At 40.4% G+C, this 23,140-nt stretch overlaps 1 protein-coding gene across 3 annotated transcripts in view; it reads right to left on the reverse strand.

Moving 5' to 3' along the window:
- Hr39 (Nuclear hormone receptor FTZ-F1 beta) overlaps window positions 1-23,140 on the reverse strand; it is a 220,871-nt gene that overhangs the window by 94,889 nt on the left and 102,842 nt on the right. Inside the window, exon 1 of one of the 3 annotated variants that reach the window (XM_083144547.1) lies at window positions 2,211-2,497. The exons of the other annotated variants lie outside the window; for them this stretch is intronic. The gene's annotated coding sequence lies outside the window, so the exon portion shown is untranslated. Of the gene's footprint in view, window positions 1-2,210; window positions 2,498-23,140 lie in introns of those variants that run through there. 3 annotated transcript variants of the gene reach the window in all.

The following is a 23,140-nucleotide window of genomic DNA, read 5'->3' on the forward strand; positions in this document are numbered from 1 at the left end:
ATATATACATTATCGAGAGTTTTTAACAAGGTATCGACAAGTGACGTGTAAATTATTTTATACTTTGAATCTTTCATCCGGGGTGCCATAACTTTTTATATACAGGGCCAATAAGTACTTGAGCCATTATATTTACATTAAAAACTACACAAGAACATACTAACTTCACTTCTGTGAAAATCAAAACGGGTTGTGGTTTGGACAGCTCTGTTTTAGTAGGCCTACAATAGCATAATTAATTTACAGGTTTTAACTTGCTTCTTGTGTACGTGTAACAAAATACTAGTTGCGAGAGTGCGTTATGTACACAAAATCCTGTATTTTTGCTACATTTGTATTTGCCGAGCTTTCTGATCGTGTAATAAGATAACGTTTGTTTTCAAGTCGCTAAACCTAAAATGCGATATGAGGGCTAATTACAACCAGCTTATACGCGATACAAAAATTAAGAAACTGAACAGATGATACCGATTCTGATACTTCCTTGCCCGAATTGGGAAGCCCCCGAATTGTAATGTAAAAGCTCACAAGTACGGCTAACAGCTGGATTGGTGGTACCGACCTGTGGTATAACCTGACGTAGTGAGACAACTCTCTCGTGTGTATCTCGGAAAGTCCACTTCATGCATTGACAGGCTTCACCGGTAGATTGAACCCCAACAGAAAGTGGCGTAACTGCAACCCTCACGGAATGACATATCGTTGCTCCCGGCCTAAAATTAAATTCCCATCAGAAACGTCGCAACAAATGTGCGGTTATAACTAGGGAACGGAACTTTATGTGCTAAAAAACTCAGAAATATTTATTTTTTATGTGTCATAAATGTTGAAAATATGTGATAAAAACAGGAAAATATTTGACAAAAATAAAAAAAAAACATTTGGTAACAAAAACAAAGTATTACATGCATTTTAAACACCTGAAATCAGTTTCTAAATGCTTACACCTTAGTGAGCTATTTATTGGAAGAGTTGCGGTGGATCGGTACCATAGTTTTTCCAAATTCTCCATTGTAAATCTGTGACGATTATATCTAAAAAGCATCTTATATTGCGAGAAAGATCGCTCCACGTCACAAGAAACAATTCTTGCATATTTGAAGCATGAAATGCCACTAACGCTGAAGTTTTCCAAAGCTTCCTCTTCCTGTACTTCACCTTCCAAAACACGTGCAATTTGGCACAAAGTTTGAAAACCTTGATTTTCCCAAAAATTTCTGTACATTTAGACATTAGCACTTGAGGGTTAGATCCAGTGGGGGTAATATTGTCCCCCAATAGGATCGTAGGCGAGGCGCCAGAAGTCTCCCAGCTAGCGTGTTCAAAGACAAAACAAACCTAACACTCTCGATATGAAAGAGGTGCGGAGAATAAACAAGGATTTAATAATAATAATTATAATAAACTTCCTTCAACGATTTCGAGGTAGCTGAAGACAATGAGCGATTTTATGTATTTAAAATGAAAATTCGCAAAATATGTATTTACATACGGAAAACTGGAAAATATGTGTTTTTATGTAAAATAAAATTTGCTGTGTTGACATATAAGGCTATGATCAGAATTTTGGCAAAATCGAGGGTCTCTATCTTATCGCAGAAAAAACATTTATTTACCTAAACTTCCGTTCCCTAGTTATAACACGCACTTAATGAAGCCTAGTTTTTTCCTGGACGATAGGCCTACCTCAAGAACGTGGTTCGTAAAAACCACGCCCACATTCTAAAATGTTGCATCTAGAATTCATTGCAGACATTTTAGAAGAATTTTCGTAAGGGATACATTGGCCAATGATGAATGTGAACCGTAAAAACAGACATAAGTCGCCATGACAATATTGGTCAATGCTAAACGGGTATACCTTTCGGAATTTTGAGCACTGGTGTTTACGTATTTGCTAAGACTTGTGCAGAATGATTTTGTACGTCATGAAGTTTACAGCAACAAACAATCAGCATATCAAAATGCGCACTAAATGGCAGGCACTGTCAATATACGTAACGCATAGGGGGGCCGGGGGGGGGGGGGGGAGTGACGACGACCGAAGCAAAAGGTAAACGAACGAAATTCGCGCACAACACAGCATGCGTTACGTTGAACAAGCGGCTCTTCTAAGAAATCACTTTCCCTACCAAACATTCACTTTTGACCCGTTTTAACTTGTTTTTTGTCTCTCTCTCCCTCTCCAATCGTTCGTTGTTCCAGCTTACCTGTATCAAGTCGCTCCAGCGGACGGTGAATCCAAGAATCGGAATCCCAACAACAGCCTAGCTCCACACGCGGGCGGGGAAGAATCATAAAAAGAAACAACAAAAAAACAAAACCGCGAAATAATTCACCTCATATTCCACCACTTTTTCACGTCGCACTCAATCAATCCCGATCCTCGCACTTTCTCTGCGTATGGGAAAACACCGAACACTTCTATCACGCTTCTATTCGGCACGCACACGGAGAAACAACTTTTCCAAGTCCCGGTTTGCCGCAAGCCTCGTCGCCAACTTGCGCGAACGCTTTGGCTTAGCCTGCCGACAGTGTTGCCAAGCACACAAACTAAAATGTCAATTTCGTACGTACAATATTTCCCTCTCTCGAACGAGTTTTTCCCTTCAGTCGCTCAGGTTGGCATGAAAACACTGGCGTACCGAGAGACGAAAGGGAGTGTTATTGTTATTATACGACGCTTTTCGGGCAATTTGGCGGTCGTGACGATGAGAATGAGTGACGATATGATTAAATTGATGAGGACGGACACACGAAAAATATCCACACCCAGGCCGGGATTCGATCTCGCTACCCTTGGCTTCGTAGTCCACTGTACTAACTATGTGTCTCGATGATATCTGTGCATAAGACTGATTTAGGACAAACCTTACTATATATTACAGCTCATCATCTCTTCCAAGTAGTACATCCTGAGATCTGCATTCTTGAATGAAAACATTAATAAGTAGAGGAGAACATCTGTTTCGCATCAACAGAACTCCATTCCTTAAAACAACACAAGATGTAGAATAGAAATGAATGATAATAGGTATACGCAATTTGCCTACTATTATCATTGCCGTTGGCTGTACACAACATTACTTGCGTTAGGTTATCTTCCCGATCAATCAAAATGTCAATTATAAATATGCATTTGCTTGTTTATATTTGTCCTTTGTCTGCATGTGTGTGGAAATCGACTGGCTACTCTTAGTTCTAAAGTACATACGTGTTGCCTTGTGCCTATGCCCATATTTGTTTAATTCTAAAACTTTTTTTTCTGGAGGTTGTGTGGCCACTTCCCCCAAAGCTATATAAATACTAGTAGGAGAGAAAGGGCTCTTTCGCTTTATTTACTGCTGTGGCCGTCGCAATGCTTTCGGTGGTAAGGATAATTAGCGATTAATTTGAGAGTCTTCAGTCTTCTCAAACTAGATTGATTGAGTTGGTGTTTTAAGTCCACTTTATGCACAGTAAGGCTAATCGGGACTGTACCTACAGTTTTAAAGTGTGCCTCCACTGGGTATCAAGGCGACGATCCCTGCGCCATCGTGAAGGCCATGTCTCAAACTAGAGAATCGATAATTAATGCCTAGATTGATTGATTGATTGATTGGCTTATTTAACTGCACTTTTCTGCTACTCTTGCCTAATCGCGAAGATGAGGATGAGCGATGTTGTGATGAGGGGACACTCACGAAGAACACCTATGCCCAGGAGTGGATTCGAACCCGGGACCCCTGGCGTCATAGCTCGGTGTGATAACCACTCCGTCACGGAGGTCGGCTAATGCTCAAAAAGATCACTCACTGTAGTATACCGCATAAGAGGAAAGTGTGGGTGGGGGAGGGGGGCGTCATGTGGTTTTAATGATCCTAATTGCTGATAAGGGTTCTTTAATAAACTGTAATAAACTGTTACGGTAGTTTATTTGACTCAAACGTGATTAACTGAGACACTTACTCGTGTACGTGTGTGATTGTGCTTTCGTCCATTTCATTAGATCACAATTTATCCTTCTCATCTCCCCGATCCGATACCATTTTAATCTAAGTCCCGATTGGCATATCTGTGCATAAAGTGGATTTGAACCCCCCCCCCAAAAAAAAATACAATTCATCCTCATCGTCGCGATTAGCCTAAGGCCCACTCGCTGTCGCCATGAATCCCGCGTTGAATCCAAGATTGATCCACATTGCACAGTGTGATTCACATTCCACTTTGAACCTCAACTCCAGTTCCGATTGGCCAATCCGTGCATAAAGCGGACTGGAAACCAACCAAAAAAAAATGATAGTCCACAGGGGCAGAAAGAAAGCAGAGCTGAATTTCTTTGTCCAGTGGGAAATTTCCCATCAAGTGGCAACACTGCTGTGACGTAGCTCGCTTGGTGGCTCTCGCTCTCCTCCAAGGAAAAATAGAAAGGGGTGTAGTGGGGTGAAGAGGGAGGGAGGGAACTCGTCTGCCGCGGCCAATGTCAAGCTGGCCAACAATAGCAGGAATTAATTTTAGCGATAACTAGTTCAACAACTTTTACAGACCGAATCCGCAGGAGTCCTGGCTCGCATAATTACCAAGCACTTTTACGAGGCATTCAATTAGTGAGGCGAGCGCTTCCTGGACTGCAGCTCTCGGACTGTGAACAGGTGAAAAATAGAGCCGCGTGAAAATCCTACGACATGGGTGAGATCTCACCTTGAGAAGGTTGCTGGTGGTGACGTGAAAAAGGTGCACATCCCACAGACCGAAACGTACTGCCAACACTGACAACGTTCTTCGCCGACCATAACATTCGTGGAGTTTTAATTTCGTTGCCCTCTCTCCTCGGGAGATAATATCGGAATTCGCACAACCAGAAGTTAACGATAACGCCGGCCGAAAAAAAGGGGGGTGTACCGTAACGTTAATGTGCAATTTGACACCGAGGCCTAAACTTCTCAGGAAGCAGGAAATTGGTCCCTACGAAATAATGGCATTTCCCAACAGTTCACAGAAACACCTCAAGAGCTAGAAGGTCGAATGGAGAGCTTGGGAAACAAGATGCACATGGAAATAAACTGAATGAGACTGATCAAAATACGAAAGCACCCGTCAAAATATATCCGCATACTGGTCCCCCTTGCTGCGAAATTTCGGACCGTTTAGGAATCTCAGTTCTGCTGTATCGTATTACATTCATGGGCTAGGTGAGTCACCGTAGGGGAAGGGAGATAGAGGGGGGGGGGAAGCCATCTTGTGTCTGCCACTGCTGAAGCTAGCAGCAGTCAAATATGACAATCAATGTCGTCACGACATATGCTTCAACACTTCTATTTTTCCAATACTATGATATGTCTCGCTTCCTATGCTGGCTGGCAGTGGCAAGAAATGAGTCTGTTCTGCGGAAAAAAAATCAGTGGATCTACTTCGCTAAATGAACTGATAATAACAACATATCACGTGCAGCGCATACCATCGTTATCAGATAAGAACATCAGGTAGAAGCTGATTGGTTGGTAAGGGAGTGAAAGATCAGGAAAAACACCGTTATCTTGGACACAGAGGACATGATACAGGAATTTTGTGAACCAAACCGAGTGTGTGGTGCTGGAAGACCATGTATGACTTCCATTAGATCAGCCAATGATATGACATAGAAAACTTGGAGGTATGGTGATGGTGGTGAGGAGGGGGGGGGGAGATGTTACAGGGGTTGAACAAAGTACAATTGTCCCCAATGCGTACCATGCAATGAAAGCACAAAACTAGGGCTACAGTGGAAATGATGTGATGAGCACCTAGCTTCGGAATCGTCTCCAGAGTGAGAGGCTATTACTTCCTGAGCAGGGTGCGAAATCCTCGGGCGGAAGGGGGGATTCCCACCCCCGAACAATCTTGGCCTCAAAAATCCCCCACCAAAAATTACCGGGGGGAGAGTTTTTGTTATAACAAGCAAAAGACAAGCAATTACTTTCGATTTCAAATATACTTTACTAAGAATAATATCGAAAAAACACAGAAAGTAGTGTGGTTGTGAGTGTTGAATGCTATCTCTCTCTCAAGAGATCATTAATAAATCTACATCAATACGCACAATAAAAGTAAAACAAGAATGCAAGACAAAAATAACTATAAGTCTAATTGGTTTATTTAACATAAAGCAATAACTAAATAAAAACGTCTACATAATAAAACCACATCATCTATTTCATAATTTATCAACATCTTTAACCAGTGAGTAAAGAAATTAGTTTGCACTTTATGATATCTGATATACAGGGTGTACCAAAAGTCACATTACCCCCCACCCTTTGAATTGTAGACAAACCTTCAAAATGTTATTTTAACAGCATGCGTATGATGAGAGGATGGTATACCATTAAATCAGACCAATGACCGCCATTTACTCCAGAGGATCTGTGTGCACACCGCCATTTTCATGGCACAGTATTATTTGCCTCCAGGTGCGATGTGAAATCCTCCGTAACATAAGATGTCAGATCTGGATTTCAGGTGGCCATTTTAAGAGAATACCTCAATGATGTGTTCAGACAAATGGATTGGACGAGGATCGCCAGATTTACCAGCACCTCTAAAATGGCCACCCCAAAGTCCAAATCTGATATCTTGTAATAATGCGCTATGGGGACACATCAAACAGAAAGTCGCCCATACAATTGTTATTAGACAACTGGGGAACTTCAAGAAGCTGTTCGCAGTGCGTTTGCTTCCCTCACGCCAGCCATGGTACGGAGGATTTCACATCGCACCTGGAGGCGAATAATACTGTGCCATGAAAATGGCGGTGTGCACACAGATCCTCTGGAGTAAATGGTGGTCATTGGTCTGATTTAATGATATACCATCCTCTCATCATACACATGCTGTTAAAATAACATTTTGCAGGTTTGTCTACAATTCAAATATGTATAGGGACTTTTGGCACACCCTGTATATAAAAGTAACACATTAATTTATTTCTATGTAATTAATAATATATTTTTAATTTATTTTTACTTTTAGTAACATTATAAATATGGATGTATATCGTGTAATTTATGAATATGTTTGTGGGGGGGGGGGGTTGTAGATTACATACATAACATAACCACTTGTGTATTAAGGTTTTGATTTTTACGCGTGCACTACGTGCATGTTATAAATCACGTACAAAAGACAAACTTCTTCACCACACTATTGAAACACTAAAACTTGATTTGGCAAAATAATCTACTCCCTTCTCCATTTAATTCAAAGAAAAAGAGAGGCGCCTCGTAACTTTTAAATCTTTTTTGAGAAATGTGCGTAAAAGTTAATAACAAAATAGAATAACTAACTGGAAACCAGTAGTGCTGGGTATTCAGTCATCTGGTGGATCGAATGGAAAAGTCTCCCCAATGCTATAATAATAATAAATTTGAAATAAAATTAGTTCAATTTTATTAGAATGTCTAATAACCATAACCATGATAATAATTATTGTTATTATTTCTACCATTCAAGCTTTGTCAATGGCCTGCACCCACCCTCCACTTTCTGGTGGCATGAATACTTATCTGGGAGGGAACATTATGCCCTTCATGAAAATACTCTGGTGTCGCTTCTGGAGGGGAAATAACGGATTTGCTATACAAAGAATTCTGTATCTCTTATATCTTGAGTCTGGGAGATCGCTTCCGCTCCGATTTCCTTCTCATTTCCGTTAAGCCTTTCCGAGCCTTCCGCCTACCGACAGCCATACAGCACCTGCCCCATTATAATCTGGGAGGGTCAAAGCCTCCCGCGCCGCGGTTCACTGGTGCTTGCGCCGAACAGCTGGGAGATGGCGGGATTTCCTTTTGCTTACGTTCAACGTTGTGATGGTTACACCGAGAACGAGGCAATGTCCTTCGGGAATTTCGTAAACTACTACCAAGGCATCATTAAATTTCGGATCTTTATGCATCCAATCATGGGCGTCGCCAGAAATTTTTCTTGGGGGTGACCAGACCGCGACATAACATTGAACACCGCAATGATAATAATAACAAACCACTTTTTATTGTCAATTGGTTATCATACTGGTTGCAGATCTCCACGCTTAGAGGTGATGAAGGAAAGCGTGGGAGGGAGACCGGCAGTCGGTAGGTAAGCCAAGGCCCTTCAGGACTGTTGCGAAAAGGATTATTATTATAATTATTATTAGGTTATCATTATTATTGTTATTACCTTGGTAACCACTACAATATTGGAAATCCAACATTTATATTTTTCTTCATTTTTTTAATATTCTTACATTAGCTATACTGAAATGCATAATCAGTGGCGTCGATTGGGGGCAAGGACAGTTTACTTTCCCTTAGTAAATAAGGTTTAGCATAGTACGAGCAAAAGTGGCAAAAAGTGGGGGGAGGGCAACTGCTCCCCTTGCCTCCTGATCGCTGCCACTGTGTATCGTTATTTTATTTTGTTAACTTTTACACACCTCATTCAAGTCATAAAGTATACGTATTGAAACTTCAATACATCAATATCTTATTTCTGGAAATTCGATAATTCTTGTAGAACATGCAGTTCTGATATGGTTCATGGGTTTTACAATCAATTTTTTCAACATTTTTTTTTAAGTAAGTCTTGAAATTTTCTTGGCGACAAATGATTAAAAGATTCTCTCATGCTATTGACCAGGTGAGTTTTGGAAAGGATTCCAAGCTTTCGAGAGAAAACGTCACTCTCATCTTCAGGGTAGATGATGTGAGTGGCGAAACTTACATGATCGATAGCCAGGGAGAAACTTAGCAACATTTTTTTTTTCTTATTCTCGTTGATCATTGATTTATACAAAAATGGAGTGTCGACGAGAAGGGTTTGCCCTCCAAACCCCGACGCCCGCGTAGCCACTTAATCAGTTCATTTTTAAGTCCACTTTATGCACAGATCGGCTAATCGAGACTACATCAAGTACGATCAGAACCGCTATGAGCCTCCACCGGATATCGAACCCGGAGCCCCTTGATTACAAGGCGACGACGTTATTACAACGCCATCGCGAGGGGGGAGAGGATCTATGCAGCCAAAAACGAGAAATATGTACATAAACCAAAACTACTCTCCATCATGAAAAGCCAGGCCCTCTAAGAGCCAAGAGACTTTCCATTAGACAGAGCGTGGTCAACTCGTCGAGTCTCCCACCGCCCTTACATTCTGAGAGCCCGTAACGTATTCAAGTAACGCCCCAATTGTCCTCACATAATGCTGGGTCAACACCTAAGCTTTTGGAACTCCCACCAGGAATCGAACCCGGGACAGCTCGCACGATATGCGAGAGTGCTAACCACTTGGCTACGCAGGATCCCACATGTATATAAATATGTACAGTCACCGCCAATAAAAATGGGACACTTATAACCTGAAATCCTCGCTTCCCTGCAAGGAGTTGTGCGTGTTGCCTATATCTACGGCGATGAGTTCATTTTAATTGCCGGTGACTACAATAAATCAGTAAAATATCTAAAAAATGTCAATATATTAAATTATGTAATAATATTTTCGTGGTCTTCAATCGTTTTCTTCGTTCCTCGGAAATTTCGTCAGGGCCACCACTGGAACTGCTGCCCTGCAGTCACTGTTCCCAGAATCAGCAAGGATGTGGCAATAGTGAAGGACACAGTACAGACGGTTTTCATTTGTTTGCTTAACTTTACTTTTTTCTTCTGCCACTTTTGGCTACTCACGTTGATAAGGACGAAAGGTGGATAACATAAAAGTGGTGAAAGGAGAAACACAACTCGCACATGAACAGAACACAACACAAGCGCCACAGGCGACTATACTGATCGAAAGCCCAGATGCCAGAACCTCGTCAGTCTTCAACAATGTAGACTTGTGTGCTGCCCATGTTTGTGATTGGCCTTTCATGAATTTTATCTTATTCATCCTCATCTTCACGATTAGCCAAAATAGACAGAAAAGTGAAGCAAAACAAAAAAAAATCAATCTTCACCACTTTTGCCCATCGGTTGCTTCAGGCGGTAAACGACTTACGTGCTCGCTCTAGACTTCGTTGTATCCCCAATATTATTTGAACGTTAGCTAGAAATCCTGGTGCGTCTACTGGACAGCTTCATTCTAATTCAATTCTAATATATAAAAATGGATGTACGAGTGTGTGTTTGTTCTGGCATAACTCTCGAACGCCTGGAGCAATTTTAACCAAACTTGGTACACATATCACTTGCAATATTGAAAGAAATCCTGTGGGGGTAAGGCACCCCTAGCACCCCTAGGGGTGGGGTGGGAAGGGGTGACGTAAAAATAATCGAAAACGACCGATATTAGTGTGGAATCCATAGTTTTCGGGGTCACTAAGATGAATAGTGACACTACGAATGCCGTGCTACTCTAAGTTCATCACCTATCTGCATGGGGGTGAAAAATAAAATGTCAAAAATGACCTACATTAGTGTCGAATTTATAGTTTTCGGAGTCGCTAAGCTAATTCTCCCAGAAAAAAATAAATACCCGGGCAACGCAGGGCAATCAGCTAGTTTACAATAAAATACAGATGTCTGTTTTGGTTAACATGAACGTATATAACACGTCTTCACTTCCATATTTATAAAAAGTCTACAAATAATGAACCTATACAATTAGCTGAAAAATAAAACAATGTTTTCGGCCGAAAGACCGGGGAGGGAGTGTCTTTCAAAGATGCGTTGCAACGTCACATTTTATAACGGCTTATTTCACTATAGTTACAAAGTACGTCCGTTGTATCCCATTACTTCCCCACACTGTAAAATATATTTTAGCACCTTAAATGCGGAGTTACAATAAAAGTTTTACAGTGCGAATGGTAAGCAATTCCAAAGTTGTCGGTTGGTAATTCTGTTCACACGTCACTCCCAGGTAAGGTTGTCATCTAGCTCAGAAAAATCTGACGCCTTTTGACATTTGGAAATGGAATAGCATTCTACCATCTCGACTTTTTCTTCTCGCAAAAGCCAGCTTTATTTCTCCGCACCGTCACATTTCAATTCAGTTCAATTCTTCTTTATCAAAGGGCGAGGTTCAGCCTGCAACTGTTCTGCCACCTGATTCCATTCAATACATGTAACTACACACTAAAAGGGATGTAAAGAAGAAAAGGGTGAGAACAAAGACTCACTTGGCAACAAAACTTACAGAAAGTGATTGTACGTATGAAACGGTACGATTGTGCTTGTAACTTAGGTAAGAGAAATACAAATTAAGATAATTTAAAAATATTACTACATCAATAACGATAAAATGGAATGAAGGACTGGCGAGATATGAGGAGGGGCGGGGCAAAATAAAGAAGAAATATGACTAGTTGTTACCATCAATTGATTTGATTGATGGGTTTTATTCTCCTTCGCTTCTCTGCGAGGGACCGATTCAAGCCCCTCTCCAATCGCCCTTGGTAGACGTCATGTCACTTATTTCGAAGAATCTTTTTTTTAAAACATGAAAACAGGATCTCAGAAATCAAGGCTCTGTGTATTGTAGTAATGATTCTGACTACAGGTGGACAGTTATTATTTGAAAATAACTCCCTTAAAATGTGATTGATGAAATGGGTGAGTGAATAGACAATCACACACATTTATAGGGGAGACACAACAAGCCCACAGATTGCATTAAGTACTTTTTTTACAGTCGTGAGCTTTAGAAATGCACAGGAATGGAGAAAATGACAGAAGACTATCAAAGTATTATGTTTTAGTATACTTACACATCTACATATATTTTAGTAATTTTTCTGCTATTTCGCATGCTTTAGCTGCGTAAAACTTCGGACCTTGTTTATCTCACACTTCTGTGGTGGCGATTAATTCGAAGTGGAAGAAAATATGTGAATTATAAAGTACAACGAATGGGTTAGCTTCTTATCAAGTTCTATATTTTGGGGTTACCTGCGAGCATGGGACTCGGCTACGAAACTGGGAAACGATGATGAAAGGACTAAGGTGGGGGAAGGCAACATTTTAAGCCCACTGTGATGATGTGTACGCAATCCACCTAACGGAGGGGAACTGACTCATTCCTGCAAGCTCTTTAACAAGGTCACGGCGCGGTTCTCCTTTAAAAATATCGACTCCGCTCTGCATCGGGTGCAATAATACCGAAAAATAGCGTGGAAACAGGAAGCGTAGCAACCCCCTTACCCCCTTCCTTCGTGGGGAAGCAATTAACGAACAAGAATATTCAGGTACACCCCTCTCCCTCCCCGGTGCAAACAAACCCGAGGATTTGGCAACGTGGGCGCCCGAAATGGCAACGCCGCCTCCCAGCTTGGTTCCCGCGTGCCCCAGCCAAGGTCATCGGCGGTTCCCTAGAGGTCGGGGAGGTGCGAGGAGCGAGGCGGGAGGCAGGATGACGTCACGGGCACTCCTTCCCAGGGAACACAATGGACGAGCGAGAGAGGAAAACAGGCCGGAAGGTAGGGATACACTTTCACCCCTTCCTAACCACGCTGTCGCTCCGAAATGAAAACTTCCGACAAATAAGAACGAGGAGTAGCTTTCTCACCGACACTCAATCTCAAACAAACAAGGATTTTCATTGCACAAAATAAACCTGTTCTAAAAAAAAATAGTGTGTTGTTTTTTTTAATATTAAATAACACCTGGCTAATACGTTTACAAAGGAAAACTATAGCAGAAATAACTGAATACATTTTCGTAATTTTACGTCGCATTTCTGCTCGACCTCCGTGACAGTGACGCCGGGGGTTTCGGATTCTAATCCCGACATGGATGTTCTTTGGGAGTGTTATATCATCACTCATCCTCATCTTCGAAATCGCAAGTGATAGAAAAGCAAAGCAAAATAAACCAAATCAATCAACGTCGCTTTTCTTCCACTTTTGGGTACATAGACCAATTGACACCTACGTAACTGTATCTACTCTGGTAATAATGTATGTATAGTTCGACTGAAATATCTAGGATGTCTATACTGGATTCAGAAAGAACGTATAACTACTTTTTGTTTAGTAATTTCCAAAAATATCTAAATATTTGCGTGATATAATGTAAAGGACACTTTTAGTTATCTTCACCAAAATATGGACTTAAAATTGTAAAAATTTACCATTTTAATCATATAAGACGCTACACGAGCTACATAAAATACAGTACGCTTACATTGACATTAATTGTGAAACAACATAATATGTGTTTTCACATTCTATTTCCAACACAATGAATAACAAAATTTTGTTGTAAGACATTAAAATGTCAACCTCTCGTCCACGTAGGCCAAAGAGGCGGCGCTGATCGCATCCCGTTTCGCCCAATGGCTTACCAGCACACGTCCATCAGATCTGACAGCTGTCCGCCATTTTAGGCGAAACGATCCAGATTTGCCGAATTCCTTCCTTAACCGGTTGGAAGGGAAATATTACAAGTGAGGAAAATTTTGTCGGTTTCTGATGTAACTAATGTGTGAACAAGATAAACACAAAACAATTCGGAACATGTACCGATGCTAATTACGAACAGTCACATAAGCCAAATAGTCAGCAATATAACAGCCAATAAATAGGCTTAGTCGTATGCTAAGCGCTAACTAAGGTAAGGTTATTATCAGAGACCAGATTTTAAAGGGAATTCCATTTTCTATTTTCAACATGGATCATGGAATAAATAACAACACTGTTGATAATTGTACATTAACCTAACTTTAAGCGCTAATTAAGGATGAATTAACAACAAAGCAGAACACTTATCTTCCTGTTGAGAGACTATTAAATTTGCCTCATTTGAAATATTTCCCATTCAGGCGAATGGGAAAGGGGATATCCCGTTTCGCCTAAAATGGCGGCCAGGGCATAAATCACATATGCTTGTGCTGATGAGCAATTAGGCGAAACGGGACTACACGCTGGCGGCTGGTCCTGCAACCTGTGTAATTCTCTGTAGGAATTGTGTTGCGGCGTCCATACGTGTTTGTGAGTGCTTCATCTATTTCATCCTATCAACATTCACATCCATGGTCGCGATTGGACAAAAAGTGGTGGAAAAGCGACGTAAGGAACCCTACTACATTCAATCAAAACCAAATATTTGTTCTCGTGCAACATTTTAGCCAACCTGCTGATATATTTCCAGACGGGTAACAATCTGACCATGTGAAGTATAGAAGATTGGAAAGTGTATTCACACGAATTCCCTCGATTTTTTCGGCTGCAGGGAAGAAACTGATCTGAGATTTCCATCATCTGAGAGTGATGGAAAAGGGGCATTCGTGTCAAAACGGGGAGTTGGTTTGTGCGTGTTAATTTCGCATGTTCGACCGTTCTGCTTATTTCTTTTAACCCTTCACGTCTTTCAACTTGTTTTCTTCATTCAGATCTTGCTGGGCAAATTGTGATTGGTTCTTTCTGGCACGTATCTTGACTGATTAATTTATTTACTTCGCCTTTCTGCCACTCTTGGCTAATAGCGACGACGGGGATGAATGATGATATAATGAAGAGACACTCACAAATAACACCCATTCCCAGGCCTGTATTCGAAGCCGGGACTCCTGGCGTCGTAGCGCGCTCTGATAACCACTCCGCCACGGAGGAGGAGGACTGTACTGATGTTGATTGAGAGGTTGTTTGGCGTTTTGTTTCAGTTCTAGACATAAAATAAGGGTAATAAACACGGTGATAGACAACTTGTCTGGTAATATGTATGTATTGCTCGACAAATTGTCCATTGTTTGATTGATTCATTGATTTGGTGTTTTAAGTCCGCTTTATCCACAGTAAGGCTAATCAGGACTGGATCTACAGTTTAAAGTGGGATCCGAACCACTATGTGCATCCACCTCGTATCGAACCCGGGCCCCCTTGATTACGTATGTTGGTGAATAGGTTGTCAGCTTGTTTGGCCTCTTGATTCAATTTTTGAAGCCTTTTAGCGGGTAAAACAAAGAGAATGGACATGGCTACGGACAATATGCTTGGTGATACTATGCATCTCACTGTAAAGCCACTCTACCATGCAAAGATTTGGCCGGGGAATGGGAGGAGAGGGCATTGGTGCGCAGAGACTGGGAAAGTCCCGAGCAAACAGGATATCTGATAAGAGTCTTCGGAAAAGCCATTTTTTAAAAGTTATAGTCAATCTTTTTGAAATGCAACATAGTTAGTTACTGTATTCTACGAAGATAAAGGGTGGCGCAAAAGTCATCATCCTATTTGAACTGACCCTTATTTTGACATCTTGTTGTTTATATCAGTAGTGTATTGTCAGTTAAATATAAGATACTCACGAAATTTATTGTGTGCGAAAATGAATAAGTATATGCAACAAGAACGCTCCCCCCCCCCCCAATTTGACCGCTCCAGAGTTTTTCCTTTGGGTATATTTGAAGTCATTGGTTTATGTGAATAAGCCAGAGACGTTACAGCAACTAAAGGACAATATTCAGCATGAAATTGAAAACATTTCCCCACAGATTTCCAACACCATAGAAAACGCAATAAAAAGAGCCCAAATTTGCATCAATTCGAATGGTGGTCACTTATTGGATGTTATCTTTAAAAATTGAGGACATAAAACTTACAAGTATCAATAAAAGTTTAACACAAAAAAATCTACTTTGTTTAATTTAAAACCCAAGCTATAACTAAGAAAATTAGTTGATGACTTTTGCGCCACCTTTATAACTAGAATAAAGTTTTAATAAACACACTTCCAAAAGTTAAGCACGAGATGGTAAAATCAACAAAAATGGAAAAGTAAAGCTTTGATTAACACAGAAATGCACATGAAGGTAGCAAATGTGTTTATGCATGAAAGAAAACAAGAACTGTGTACAAAAGATGAAAAAATATGATGACGTCACATTTGGGTCATTAACATAATGATGTTTAAAGGTAAACAAACAAAACAAAACTTACAGTAATATGGTATAGAACCAAAACAAAAACTCATATCGTATGTGACCACCCCGGACCTTCACACAAACTTTACAACGATTTTCCATGCTTTCATTGAGGTGATCAACCATCGCATATGCGAGCAATGGCTATTCCTTCATTAGGGCAGTTTCCAACTCTCCGAGACTGGATGGAGAAGGTAAATGTGCAGACAGCACGCCAGAGGGCATCCTAAAGGTTTTCAATGGGATTAAGGTCGGGGAAATACGCCGGCCACTCTATACGAGAAATGCCCTCACTTTCCAGGTACTCGTCAACGATGTTGGCTCGATGGGGACCGGCATTATCTTCCATAAGGAGGAAATCAGGACCATCCACTGCAGCGTAGAGTCTCACAATGGGGTCTAGGACTTCATCCCGATACCGTGCAGACGTCACAGAACTGCCATTAAAGATGTGCAGCTCGGTGCGATATCCCATTGAAATTACAGTCCACACATGACGCTGCTACCTCTGAATGCGTGAAGTTCGATGATGTTCTTGGCCCGATTGCGTGTGCCTCGTTCTCTCCAGACCCTTACACGCTTATCATCTGATTCCAGAGCAAATCTGGACTCGTCCGTGAGCAGGACGTTGCACCAATCTGAGACAGTCCAATTGACATGTTGACGACAACACTTTAATCTTGCCCCTCTGGCTTGGACGGTTAGTGCAACACAAACACGTGGTACTCGGGCGTACAATCCCTTCATGAGGAGCTTTCGGCGCACAGTACTTGCAGCTATTGTCTTACCAAGTGCCGCTGCAACCTTGGATGTAAAAGTTGTGGAGGTCGCTCGTCGATTCCGCTTGGCTACTATAGCAATATATCGATCATCAGAGGGGGCGGTAACCCTTGGACGACCGGGTACAGGTCTCCGAACAACTGTTTGACTTGTTTGGAATTGTTTCCATAATCGAGACATTACCGAATGATCAACGCCAAAGAAAATAGCGACATCTTTGATTGACTGTTCTGCTTCAATGCGTCCGACAGCACGCCAGTGCTCACTATCTGTCATTCATCTTCTTTCAGCCATAGAAACACTAATATTATCAAAAATAATCGTACAAAAGTTACGAACACTTCGTATCAGCTTTTAAATGCACCTCAAACCCTTCGTCTTCAACGAAAGTGTGATGATTCTTGCACGAAATCCTCGCTTTTATGCTATTTCAAGAGAACAGATTAAGCACCTAGGTACTCTCTACTTACAAAAAGGAAGCTACACATAAAAAACTGACACCTACATCCGCAGCGATTTTCAGCCATTTAAATTCAAATACGCTTTCGAAAATTTGCATTGCGTGCTTAACTTTTGGAAGGCAGTGTATTAAGGTTCGGCTGGACCTTACGCCAGGACACCTGTTTTCGAATTTTCATCTTCCTTCTAAAAACCGCCATGATATTCCATATATTTTGGAGCATTCGCGTGAATTTTAACGTGGTTTGCTTTCGTTCTTGTCTAGATTTTCTCAATAGTTTAATAGACTTACGTAGCCACGAAACTATTGATAATATCTAGCAAACAGCGAAAGCAACCACATTCAGATTCATGTAAATTTTCTATAAGGAATTCTAATAATATGTAATTTTTCAGATTTTGGAATATCATAGCAGTTTTTCCAGAGAGTAAAATTCGAGAACAGCTGCCCTGGCGGACAAAGCTCCAGCCGAGCCTTAACTTTTATTAAATTATAATAAACCCCTGCCACCAAAATATTCAACATGATAAATTTTGATCATATCAGCGCAGAACAGTGATCACACTGTTAGAGAAGCAAAAAGGGGAAACAAGAAAAAGAAAAGGGAGAGGAAAAGATAAAGAATGAGAAAATTGAAATATATAAAGGGAGAAGACAGAGAAAAAATTAAACGCAAAAAAAGGAAGAACGAACATAGGGAAAGGAAGAAAAGTGTGACAGAAAAAAGAACGAGAAAAAGAGAAAGAATTGAAAATTTGATTGATTGATATTCATTTTACTTCGATTTTCTGCCAATTCTGGCTAATCGTGACGATGAGGATGAATGGTGATAAGGTGAAAGAGATGAAGGGCCAATTCACAAACACGTATGGACAACACATGACAAAAGTCCCATAGAGGATTATGCTGACCATGAGCCCACACGTCAGTCTCTCGTTAGTCTGCGAAATGCACTTCAGGGTGAACACGTGGAAGAGACTATTTGGGTGTCTTGAGAAATGGTCACCCCCTTACACCCCAAGAATAGAAAAGATAAAGAATGAAAAATAATGTGAAAGAAGGAAATAAATAAGACAAAGAACCACGGGGAGAAGGAAAGAAAAAGTGAAATAGAAGTAGATATATGAACAAGGAGAAGGAAAGAAAGAATCGAATAGAAAGAGGAGGAGAAACACAAAAACAAATAAAGTGGAAGAATAGAAGAGAGTAAGAAAGAATAAAAGAGTGAGTGAAACAAAGTAAATAGAAAGTGAGAAAGAATAGAAAAGAGTTAAACAGAAGAGGAAATACAGATATAAAAAAGAGCGAGGAAGAAAGAGAAGGGAAACAGAATACATAAAGGAAAACAGAGGGAGGAAAAAGCAAGTACCGAAAGAATGAAAAAAAGGAAGAGCGAAAAGCAGAAGACAGAAAGAGTGAGTCAAACAAGAAACAAAATAAAAAGAGAGAGAAGACAGAAGATATATACAAAAAGGGAGATCTTTGTGAAAGAAAGCAGGCTCCATACGAGAATATTCCGTATTTGAGCAGATAAACATTTTCTCGCGACGCCATTACCTCCTCACATCGTTGCAGCAAATAAGAGTAGCGATGGGCGTCAAATGCCACCCAGAAACTTCAGGACTTGCTCTTTGGATGTCGAGGTCAACAAAAACCACGCTGGTAGTGCACGAAACTGACCATAGGTGGCACTATCAAGCAGAAGCGGAAGGGAAACAACACCTGGGCTCGAGATTAAACAATGCTTTGGGCTACTTGAAGACTCCACACCAGCAGCCAATGGAAGCAGCCTTTCTCTGCGACGTAACTTGCTAACAGTACTTCGGCATTCCGGAAACGGAATTCCACCCCTTATTTCCCCCTCTCCCCCCGTTATTTTCTACCTGTCTACGAGTGCATGTCTGTTCTTTGTTGTTTTTAATACGGTGCGACGAAAGATGCGACCACGAGACTTCTTTCAACAAAATGTCCAAGTACAAAACAAGCAGACTTATCCGCCCATCTTGTGAATCAGGGGCAGATCCAGAAAACATCCAACGGGTAGGGGGGGGGGGAGATAACAACAATCATCCCTGTAGATCTCCAATGGTCAAAGAAATATGCATTTCGATCGTGTTATTTAAACCTTATTCGCCGCACCCCTAGAAAATCATCACAGCTGGGGATGGTACAGCTAACCAAAAGGTAATAGTAGGAAAAATTGCCCATCAATATTTTCATTCTCTTTTATTCCACATTCTGTGTTGTAAGAAATGGAATTCTGTTGATTCGAAGCAGATGTCCTCTGCCAGTGGCGTGCCGAAGAAGGGGGATTGGTGGGAGTCATAACCCCGCCTCCTTGGCCCAGTATTCCTAAGAAAAAGAATGTCAAAGACAGAAAACGATGGCAAAATGAGGGCTCACTACTACTAACACCCCCTTTCGAAAATCCTGGGCACTATTGGCGTTTTCCTTCCAATTCATTATGACCACATTGTGGGAAAAAAACATACTAATCAAATTGATTATGGACAATTTGTATAAAATTTATTTTGACTTCCATTTTCGAGAGGCCGAGAACGCGACGACTGTTTCCTTTTCCTTCCATTCATTTAGGCCTACACCGCTTTTCTACTTCTTGGGTTAATCGTGATGATGAGGATGAACTGATGAAATTCACGATGGGACAAACACAATGCTACATCCAGTGGGTTTTCCTCTGGCGGTATGCCATATCGGTACCTTTTCATAAGTGAGAATAAAACTAATGAAGTTTTTACGATAGGTGTGCGTGCGTGTGCGTGTGCGTGTGTGTGTGTGTGTGTGTGTGGTTCTCACATTGGTAAGTTCCATTTATTTTGGCATTATGTTTACATGTCATCATAAGAAAAGTGTTTTAAGGTAGAAGGAAATGAGAGAAGAAAGAAACGGTAGAGAATGGGAGAAATGAAAAGAGAGATAGAGAAAGCGAAGGGAAGAGAAGAAAAACATAAGTGAGAAGCAGATAAAGTAAGATAACTTAAAGAAACAAGACAACACAGAGAGAGAGAGAGAGAGAGAATAATAAGGAAGTGAGAGAGAACGAAGAAATAGGGCGAGAAATAAATAGAAAAAGCGAGAGAGAGAAAGAAAGAAATAGAAAAACGAGAGAAAGAAAGAAATAGAAAAGCGAGAGAAAGAAAATATAAAAGCAAGAAGTACAAAGAGAAATATAGAAGCAGCAGGCAAAAAGAGAGAGAAGGAAGGAAACCGAATAGCAGAAGATCGACAGAGAGAAAGAATAAAGAACAAACTAAGAAAATGAAATTGAAAATATAGAAAAAGTAACGGCCAAGAAAAGATGAAGTAAACACGAACAAATAGCTACTAAAAGTGAGAAAAGGTCGAAATCTGGGAAGAAGATATATATATGATGAAAGAGAGAATAAAAGGGAGGGAAGAAGAGGAAAATAGGCAATTTTTCCTTATTCCAAGGGAATGTTCTTACGACGAACAGTTGAAGAGTACCTAAATCTTCTTCCCAGAAAAAAGGCACTGATTCCATCCAACCTGGATTCGAACATGGGGACGGACAATGGCTTCGTAGAGCATTACGCTGACCTCTACGCCACGGATGCTGAAGAAGCGACTAAGCTTTCGTTCGTGACTTTGGTATATAACGTAAGCCAACATTAATATGCGACTATTTCAGCCATACCACGCAGATGAATCATTTATGCACGTAAAAAAAAGCATCGCCATTAAAATTAAGCATTTTAAATTGACGAGGGAGGCAGGCCTGGACCTGAAAATCTTCAAATTCAAAACTAGTAGCATCCTCCCCCACCCCCGGTTCAGAAACAAAATCTTGGCTTGGATTGTTTACGACTCACTGGATTGGACAGATCATATCAATGCACCTTACACTCGTCCAAACTTTAATTTGGCCATTATTTCCTCATTGTAACATTGTCTACGGACACAAACTTCCGAACCGACCTCCGTAGCGTAGTGGTTAACACAGCACGCTCCAGGGATTCCGGGTGTGAATCCCCAGAATGGGTGTTCTTTGCGAGTGTCCCTTCATCAATTTCATCATATCATCACTCATCCTCTTCTTCGCGGTTAGCCAAGTGGTAGTAAAGAGAAGCCAAACTTGCGAAAGAAAGTCAGCACAACAATTCAAATCGTACATTGGATATACAGGGAGGAGGGCCAAAAAGATATTACCACTTATATGGCAATTTGAAGGGAGGATGAGTTACATGTCTATATGCCTTGCAAGTGATTACTGGAGACATGTTATATGGAAACTATAGCTGAGATACACTTTATACCATTCACATACCTGCATACATACACATATATAAATTACAGTGAAAATAAATACCTAAAAATAACAAACCGTAACCTCGACATAACCATTTCAGTGGTAACATCCTTTTGGCTCTTACTGTACATTTCGTCTGGATAAACGCAATCAGATTCTTCCAACCTTAAACAAATATAATATTTTAACAATGGCCAACAGGAGACTACTACCTTGTACTTCCTTTATGCACGTTCTACAAACCGAACATAAACCTGCACAGACACGGGACAAGTCATTACAACGAAAATGACATTCCTAACCTCTCCACTACACTATAGAGATTTCTATATCTGCCCCGAAAGCATGGAATGCATTGCCAGCCAATATTAAATCTATAATAAGCAACAGTAGTTTCAGAATTAAACTGAAAGAATAGATTCAGCAGAATAAAACTGACACCTCAACAAACGATATAACATTATTGTGACTATTATTTTATCATTTTCCTATATTATTTTTGCTCAAAGGTAATAGAATGTTAACTTTTGTAATATTTTCTTTCGGTTACTCATATTTTTCTACATTTCCGTCATTTGTTAAAATTGTAATTTGTATTATATAAAGATTACTATTATTATAACGAGTATTTCCTTATATTGTGGGTATATTTGAAATTCTTTATTTTTCTTTAGTTTTTGCCATTGCTTCTTTCTGTAGCTATTCATGTCCTTATATTACGCGTATCTTGTGACAAGGGTTAAGCGGTCGAATAGCCTATGGTTGAACTTCGCCCACTAAAAAGATATTATTAAGTAAATACGTAACACAGAGACAAAATCTTATATTACTTGTGGAATGCAGTGTCCTCTAAGCCTAGACTCGTACAGTGGAATGCATAAGTATTACCACGCAAATTGTCCATCAAGATGCACATGCACTGTTTATCACCCACCAATAGTACAGTCAAATTAGGCATTTTTGAAGCTAAACCTAAAAAAAAAAAAAAATAAACTAATCTTGCTGGAACATGTAGTACAAAAAGTCAAAAGAATGCCGTTGCGGGTTCGGAGATATGACGCCATCAATATGGCCGCCGTCAGAATTTGTAGTGTAATCTTTAAACGCGCATAACTTCTCAATAACAATAAGAATGAGATACAACCTTCTTTTTCGGACCAAATTAAAGAGAATCAATTAGAGAATTTATAAAAAAAGAATATATTGTTTCTATTTGACCTGTTGTCTGAAGTATATTAACGTAAACAGGAAAAAAATAGATTTTTCATTGCCTATTTTAAAGTTTTAGCTTAAATTATTTAACAATGACAGCAGCAGCTAAACAAGCAGCTGGTAACTTCTGCAACAGTATACGTAAAAGTATATTTTTTAAAAAAAAACAAAGGATGCAAGAAAAAATTAATAATAATAGCCATGGACAATGTGCCAAGCGATACTTGTGCATCCCACTGTACCAAGACTTTCACCAAGGATTCACAAATGTATCCGCTCCCGCTGTGCCTTTTCAGCTAAGCAAATCATTCTGGCGAGTCGGATTTTTTTCTTCCTGCCACCGTCACGACGAGTGGAAGAGAAGGCACAGGACATTGCTTTCTGTCACTTTCTCCGCTTTTCAGTCTCTCTTTGAGATAATCTCCAAACAGCGCACAACAAACTCTGTGATAACAGATGTCGGCTCACTGTTACTCTGCCAACCCCATGCATCTACCAATAGCGGATTAACGGCCGTTTTTAGCTGCCGCTTGCTAGGTTCATTCACTTGATTT

Source organism: Lepisma saccharinum, chromosome 23 (assembly GCF_977018435.1).
Source record: "Lepisma saccharinum chromosome 23, izLepSacc3.1, whole genome shotgun sequence".
Classification (NCBI taxonomy): Eukaryota; Metazoa; Arthropoda; class Insecta; order Zygentoma; family Lepismatidae; genus Lepisma; species Lepisma saccharinum.